This window comes from Ursus arctos, unplaced genomic scaffold, assembly GCF_023065955.2.
Source record: "Ursus arctos isolate Adak ecotype North America unplaced genomic scaffold, UrsArc2.0 scaffold_6, whole genome shotgun sequence".
Classification (NCBI taxonomy): Eukaryota; Metazoa; Chordata; class Mammalia; order Carnivora; family Ursidae; genus Ursus; species Ursus arctos.
Window position 1 is genome coordinate 29,597,758 of NW_026623078.1, and position 7,746 is coordinate 29,605,503.

The following is a 7,746-nucleotide window of genomic DNA, read 5'->3' on the forward strand; positions in this document are numbered from 1 at the left end:
ATTCATATGCAGTTACTAAGAAATGATAGAGAGATTCCTTGTACTTTTGTTCCTCTGCTTTTCCTTCCCCTCAACGTCATAAAGCTGTAGCATATCGCCATCAGGATGTTGATACAATTCACCAGTGTTATGCACATTTCCCCAGTTTTACTTGTATGTGTGTATTTAGTTCTAAATAATTTATCATTGTGTAGGTTCATGTATTCACCCCCTAGGCAAGGTCATGAGCAGCTGCAGCCCCACAAGGGTCCCTCCTGTTGCTACTCCTCTCCCTCTTGCATCATTCCTCCAATCCCTGGCAGCCACTCCTCTGTCCTCCATTCTAAAATGTCATTTTAAAATGTGACCTAGTGACATCACCGAAAATGGTGGAGTAGGGAGCTCCAAAGCTCCTTTACTGAGACAACTATCAAGGTGGCAAAAACTGTTAAAATCTAATCTTTGAAACTCTGAGATACAGTCTAAACCTAAAACAACTAGAGCACTGCTTAATAAAGAGGCACTCAGTTTTGTAAGAAATTCTTGGTGTGGCTTGACGGTGCCAAAGGGGATACTTTGTTCTCAGGTTGTTGTGTCTTGACCTGTCTGGCTTTTCCCTGAGTGTTTTAAGTCAGGAATTTGCTGTTGTTTCTGCCCCTCTGAGGTCTCCAGGCCTTAAAAACCTGTTACCTACAGCTGCCGTGTGTCAGAGATGCCACACAAACCGGAAGTCTGGGGGAGGAAGATACATAGGGGCCGGGGTGTGGGGTTAAGGGGCTTTGAAGACTCAAGTAAATGAGGGACTCCGGAAGGCTGCCCACATGCCCAGGACTGCACAGTCTCAGAAAAGACTAAAGAGGACCCTAGGCCTCCACCTCTGATCTTTGAGCTTCACATGTCCAGGAGGTGAAGGGTCAGGCAGAGTTAGAAGTGATCCGGCTACCCGTTGAATGAGCCCCAACTCAGCCAGTCTGTTAAGACCAGGAGAATATCTGATTCTTCTTTTTGACTTGAGACATTTGAGGAAATTGAATGAACTAACTCTAATTTTTTGGCCTTTTTTCTTTCAGTTCATGGATGTAGCAGTAGTTTGTTCACGTATCCAGTAATATGTGACTGTATCACATGTATTTTGTTGTCGAACATTTGAGTTGTGGAAATAAAGGCCACTGAGAAATGAGAACAGACAGGCTGTTCAGTCAGAGCTTGCTATAGCGAGGGAGTCAGCCACGACTCGTGATTTGCAGAGACGCAGGCAGAAGTTCGTACCGGGAAAGCTGTCCAGTGAGAAACGGAGCTGCAGGCATGCTCTGGTTGGAGGTCACTGGCAGGGGGAAGCTGGAGCAGCAGGTGTCTTACGTGATTGTTTGGGGGAACATTTTTGGCTTTCTGTGCTTGGTCCTGAGTTTGGACAAAAAATCAGGGTGTTGGCAGTCATCGACCGAGTCTCGACCATTCTGAGTGTGTTGCTGCAGGGGTTCATTGAGCGACCTAAACTGGTTGCAGCAGAGGTCGTGGGTCCAAGTTTGTTGTCATATGAGGTCAACCCGTTGTCCATTTTCATATTCAGTCTCAGGGTTGTTTCAGTTGATTGCAGTGCTTTTCCAATTTAGATGAAGTCTAATATTAGGAATAATAACGCTTCAACAGAAAAGCTAGGTATGGTATTGTAATCCCTAGTGCAGCCATTTTAAAGAACACATATATAGCCAACAGATAAAATGGAATATTAAAAATTAAATAATCCAAAAGAAAGTGAAAGGGGGAAACAGGAAGTAAAAACCACAGGGACAAAGAAAAATTGGTACACCGGAATCCAACCACGTCAATAATTATATTAAATGTCAGTGGTCTGAGCCAGGAGTTGGCAAACTTTCTCTATAAAGGGCCAGAAAAAATATTTTAGGCTTTGTGGGCGGAAACGGTCTGTCGAGTCTGCTTGGAATTAACCATACACGTAAATACTAAATGAGTGGGTGCGGCTGTGTTCCAATAAAATTATATTTACAAAAACAGCAGGCAGCAAGATTTGGCTTGCAGGCTGTAGTTTGCTGACCCTGGCCTTTGAGTTCTAGATCTTGTTGTCTTTAAAATATGTAGGACTTTGTTCTGGTAAGCAGTTCTGAAACTGGGGATGTTTTTCAATTCTCATATTTTCTTCTTCCAGGTTTGGAAATTTCCAAGTTTAGAAACACTTTTAAAGTAAGTTTAACAGCGTAGGGTTTCTAAAGACCAGCCTGGTGATGAGAATTTGGGGTGCAGAGTCACAAGACAGCAGACTGAAGCGACAGCCTTCATTAGGCCAAGGTAATGCTCCCACAATTCCTTAGGGAGAAGGGGACCATTTTGGATTTACTTCCAGTTCAGTCTTCCTCTAAGAATAAGTCTTTTGGCACCCTTGTTTAATTACACCCCACCTCGGTCAGGCCTTGGGCTTTGCATTCTGCCCCCATTGCTGAGGAAGAGAAGAGTAAAGGAACTACCGACTGAAAGGGCGCCCCTTTCCTCTGCCGAGTGGTGGAGCACAGCCTGCTGGAGGTGAAGAGACTGGCAGAGGGTACAGGTGGTGCTGGTCTGGAAAAGCAGCCCACCATCACTGGGCCGTGTGGGGATGACAGAGAGGCGTCTGGGGGATGCAGCTGGAGCTCATCCGCGTGGCTCCCACACTATATAACGGCCGGAACTGCAAGGGAGTGGTCTTGCTGTCACCATCACCAGAGTCACTCCAGCGCCCTCTGTTGATAGAGCTTAACGTTAACATTATGTCGAGATGTGAGCGGATTTCTTGCTCTAGGATCCCAAAGCAGGGCAGAGAAGGGATTTGCAGCTGAGAGCCAAAAAACTGTTTCTGGTTGTTGTTGTTGCTGGTGTTTTTTACTGTGTTTTTTACCTTCCCCACCACATAACACCTTCATATGTCAACATACTTTAATATTAAAGTAAGCCTTCATTTAAACCTATTCTGTGTGGAAAGAGCAAAAATGGAAAAGACAATTTGACATAAGAAATGTGATGGTTTATGTAATCTACACCTCTCAAAGGAAAAGAATACTTTTTCAGTGTCCTTGTTTTTTACAAGAAAATTATTTAAAGAATGTTTTCCTTTTCCACTTGAAGAGCTCACATCTGTCTCTGTATTTATAAATTTGTGAGCGCTTTGCTTTGCATGGATTGTAACTCTTGCAAAACCCTGATGAGGAGGCAGAGCAGTAGTAATAATTACATGTCACAGAGGAGGAATCAAGCTTCAGTTATTCTGACTCGCATTGGCAGAATCGCATTGGTAAGTGACAGAACTTTTATTGTGCTGCTGATGTCCCGCAATTAAAAGTTTTCTTTATCAGAAAAAAAAGGGCGGAATTCTCTTCCCTCTTTAGTCCAGGAATGTGGATGTCCCTCATAAAAAGCCCAGCTCAGTGTTCTCAATACCAGTGGAACTTGGCGGCTGCAGCAGCAAGTAAAATATACAAGAATTCCTCAAAATACACCTGTAATTGAAGTGTACTTTTCACTGCCAAGTATTTTTTTCATTATTTCAGAGATGCTTTTCTAAGTCTCTCTAATCCTAGGGCTTTCTACCACTACCAAGTGGTTAAAAACAACAGTAACGGCTTTGATGAGTTGTTACCCAAATGAATCCTATAACGAGCCCTTTTGCTTATGCTTCCATATCTTGATTACTTACACTTGGCTGTTACTATTACCGTAACCTCCCCCAGGACACATGAGACATTGAACTCACCTCGCACCTCCGCCTTCCTCCCCTCCCATGCTCCTCCTGAGCTTCCTTCAGTGTGTTTCTTCTTCGAGTTACTAAAGCTTCTCTTATGCCATCAGCCTCAGACAGGATTCCTTGACTCTCCGATGTAGAATGAGGGTATCAGGACCCCTAAAGTCAGCACTTCTGCTCTCCCGAGATTCCCACGCCCTCCTATCACTATTACATTGCTAAGGGTTCTGTTTGCTTGGATTGGTTTGGTTCGTTTTTAGTATTTAATTATAATGAAATATTTTGTGCTTTAGATATGGAGTAATTCCAAAAAATCAGAAACCAATAAGCCTGTATTATGACTCCACCATATATTATTCACATTAGATCCTAGAAGTGTGACTAACTCAAAAAATGTAATCTTCTATCATCAATTCTTGCAACTCAAAGAAGTGTCAAGGTAAATTGTATTTTCTCTCTCTCTCTCTTATTGTGTCTTTCTATCCATTCCCCCCCTACCCTAGTAGCTCAAAACTATCTTAGTTTGCTTCACATTTTGACCATACGTGTATTTTTAATTTTTTCTTATAATTTGTATTTCCATTTTTACTAAAGTAATCCATGTTCATAATTTTATTTTATTTATTTTTTAAAGATTTTATTTATTCATTTGACAGAGACAGCCAGCGAGAGAGGGAACACAAGCAGGGGGAGTGAGAGAGGAAGAAGCAGGCCTCCCAGCGAAGCAGGGAGCCCGATGCGGGGCTCGATCCCAGGACCCTGGGATCACGCCCTGAGCTGAAGGCAGACGCTTAATGACTGAGCCACCCAGGCGCCCCCATGTTCATAGTTTTAAAAGTAAAATTGTTCTACAGGGCGTAAAATGGGAAACATTTCTTCCCTTCCACTGCCTTTTGATTCTCCCTGAAGGTGACCATTCTCAACTCTTAACTCTTCTTCTCAAGTATTGATTTTTATATCTAATAAAAATCTGCTCATACTGCTGTTTATTTTCTGGCTTGAGGTATTAGATTATTGACACACACACACCCCACTATATAGGGTGAGATTTTAGGTCTCTTGCACGCTCTCCCCTCAGCCCCTGCAAACACACACATTTCACCATTCACATGCTGCTTCTTCCCAGTTCTTCCAGAGTATTTGTATCCATTTTTGGTTAAATCAGTAACCAGTGTTTGTATTATTATAGTTCTCTTGTTATTTATACCCGAGCTGTGTGTACCCATCATTTATCATCTCCAAGTTCTCTGACCCAACTGAAAATCTCTGAATGCACTGAAATATGTCAGATATTCTGTTGATTTCATTGTTTTCTTGGTGACCTGCTTCCTCCTGCTCTCATGTGTCTGGCTGCCCTCCAGGCCTGCTGCACAGCTGTCAAGCTCACATGTCCCTTTATCTTTGCCCTGGGGATCCCAGTCATCTCTCCTGCATTGGATTTCCTACTTCCTGGACCCTCTCTTATGGTTTATACTCTCATTTAGGTAGAGCCCCTCTTCCTGTACCTTCCCAAGAAAAGATGTGTAGAATAGAAAACTATTATATCTTGCGTGTTTGACAATATTCTTATTCTGTCCTTGTATTTGACTAATAAGGGTATTAGATATAGAATTTTAACTTGGAAAATATTTTCTCTCAGAATTTCAAAGGCATTGCTTTCTTGTCTTCAGGGTCAAATGTTGCTTCAAGTGGTCTGATAACCATTGTGGTTACTGATCCTTTGCCTTGTGACCTACATTTTTCTCTCTGGAAGGTTTTAGATTCTTTTACGTGTCCAATGATCTATAATTTCATGGTAATGTGATTTAATGGGAATCTTTTTTCTTTTTTTTTTAAACGAATGAGACAGACACTCAGTGGCTTTGGCAATATATATGCTAGGTTCTGAGTAACCTCCCTCCTAGTTTCTTTGTACTCTCTTTCTAGAACTCCCATTATCCAGATGTCGGATCTCTTTGATCTTCTAATTTTTTTATCTTTTGTCTCCTAATTTCTGTGTTTAATTTTTTTGTTTACTTTCTGGGGAAAATGTTGTTTAACTTCCGAATGTTACAACATTTATATATCTACTATCAATCTTGCTAATATTCAAGAGGTTTTAATTTTCCTTTTTCAAGGTTTTAGTGTTTCCTTCTCTGGGCATCCTGTTCTTATTTCATGACTGATATTATTTAATCTCTTTTGATCCTGGCATTGTTTATTGCCTCTGAGTTTTGTTATATTGCTTTTTTTCATTTAATTTTGGTTTCTCTGTTAGTGGTTTTCCTCAAACGTCTGCTTGTCCTGGGCTGTTCATTCGTATTTATGAGTGAGAATGAAAAAGCTGACAGGAAGCTCTGTGAGCACTGATAGGCGCTCCCGTGTCAAGATCCAGGCATCTCTGTATAGTGATGGGACAGGAACTTGGCTATTTTAGCTGTCAGTACCTGCGGTCGTTTCTCTTGGATGATCGATTTCCTTAGAGAGGAATCTAACAAACTGCTGTGAGCAGATGAGAGTGGGAGTGCAGGAGGAGAGTAGACACTCCTGGTTGCGGTATTCTCAGAGCACGTGGAGGAGAGACCTGGGGGTCACCATTCAGAATGGAGGCTCACTCAGTTTCCGTTCTCAGTTGCTGTCTCTGGTGTTTCCGATCTGGAGTCCCTCCCAAGAGTAGACCTGTCAGGCTGTTGCCTGGCGGCAGAGAATTTAAGGCTCTGTTTCTTATACCAACTGTCAACCATTCCATTAAAGGAAGTATCTGGAACCTTTCCAAGGTGCTGTAAATTACCTTGCTCATCCAGATTCACTCCAGTAGGCATTTGGCTTTCTCCTTTCTTCTTAGACAGCCATCTGCTTTTCTGCTCCCCAGATCTGGTGGCCATCCCTTTCCTGCTAGCTTTGTCTCTCTTGATCCTCTAATATTTTTTTGCCTTTTAAAAAAAATCCTTTAACTGTAAGTTTACTGGGAATTGGGAGGCAAATATATGTTCAACCTACCATGTTTAAATGAAAAACAAAGACAAAACCCTATGTAGGACCCTCATCAGGGTTCTGTATCCTTGTACCTCTGCAAGTCTATATCTTGCCGTCACAAGTTATTAGTAGTTTTGCTGACAGAGAATGCTAGTTTCAAAATTATTTTCCCTCAGTGCTTGGAGCCTTATCCCATTAGACCTCAAGCATCCACAGATACTGATGAGAACACTGCTGTCTTCCCATGAATGTTCTTGTTCCTTTGTAGGTAATCTGGGTTTTCTCTCTCTGGAAGGTTTCATAGTCTTCTTTATCCTTGATTTTAAATTGCGCAAATTTGTCTCCAGTGGTAGGATGTTTAAAATTCATCTTGTTTGTTGCTCAGTGGGACCTTTCCACCCCAGGAAGAATGGCTCTCACCTCTGATTCCAACTTTTTTTCTACATGCTTTAAAAGGTACAGTCTTTCTGTTTTGGTTTATCTATCAGGAGAAGCTATCTTCAAAAAAATTCTTCAAAATCTCTGATTTGGGGCTGATTCCTACCACCACCACCTCCGCCCTCCTCATCTATGTACGTATGGACATCTCTGCTGTGACTCCTGTAATCTCAGTGGGATTTGGGGAAGGAGAGAGGGTAAATGTGTATCCATTTTGTCACAAGTCTAGATGGTTCACCTCTCTTTCAATATGATCACCTGATTGCTTATACCTCAGAATGTCCAGGTCTTTATTTTCTAAGTCAACCTGAGTTATTTATATGAATATTCACTAGAATATTCTTAGAGAATAGAACCAGTTTTATTTTGCATCATTTTTGCGCATACCTGGAAAAGATGGCTAAATTATGGCTGTTGATATTTATGCTTAGTTACAGCGTTCTCGAACAAAAATGTCCCAAGAAAGATCCTAAAAAGAGAATAGTGTGGTTATAGTTTACCTTGACCCTTTTTCTTTTTTTTCCCATCTCTTTTTCATTCTCCCCTTCTGAGTGATCACCATCCCTAATTCCTTTCTTCATCTTTCCTGAGTGTGTGTGTGTGTGTGTGTATTTTGTTGTTGTTCAACTTACTTTCCACATACA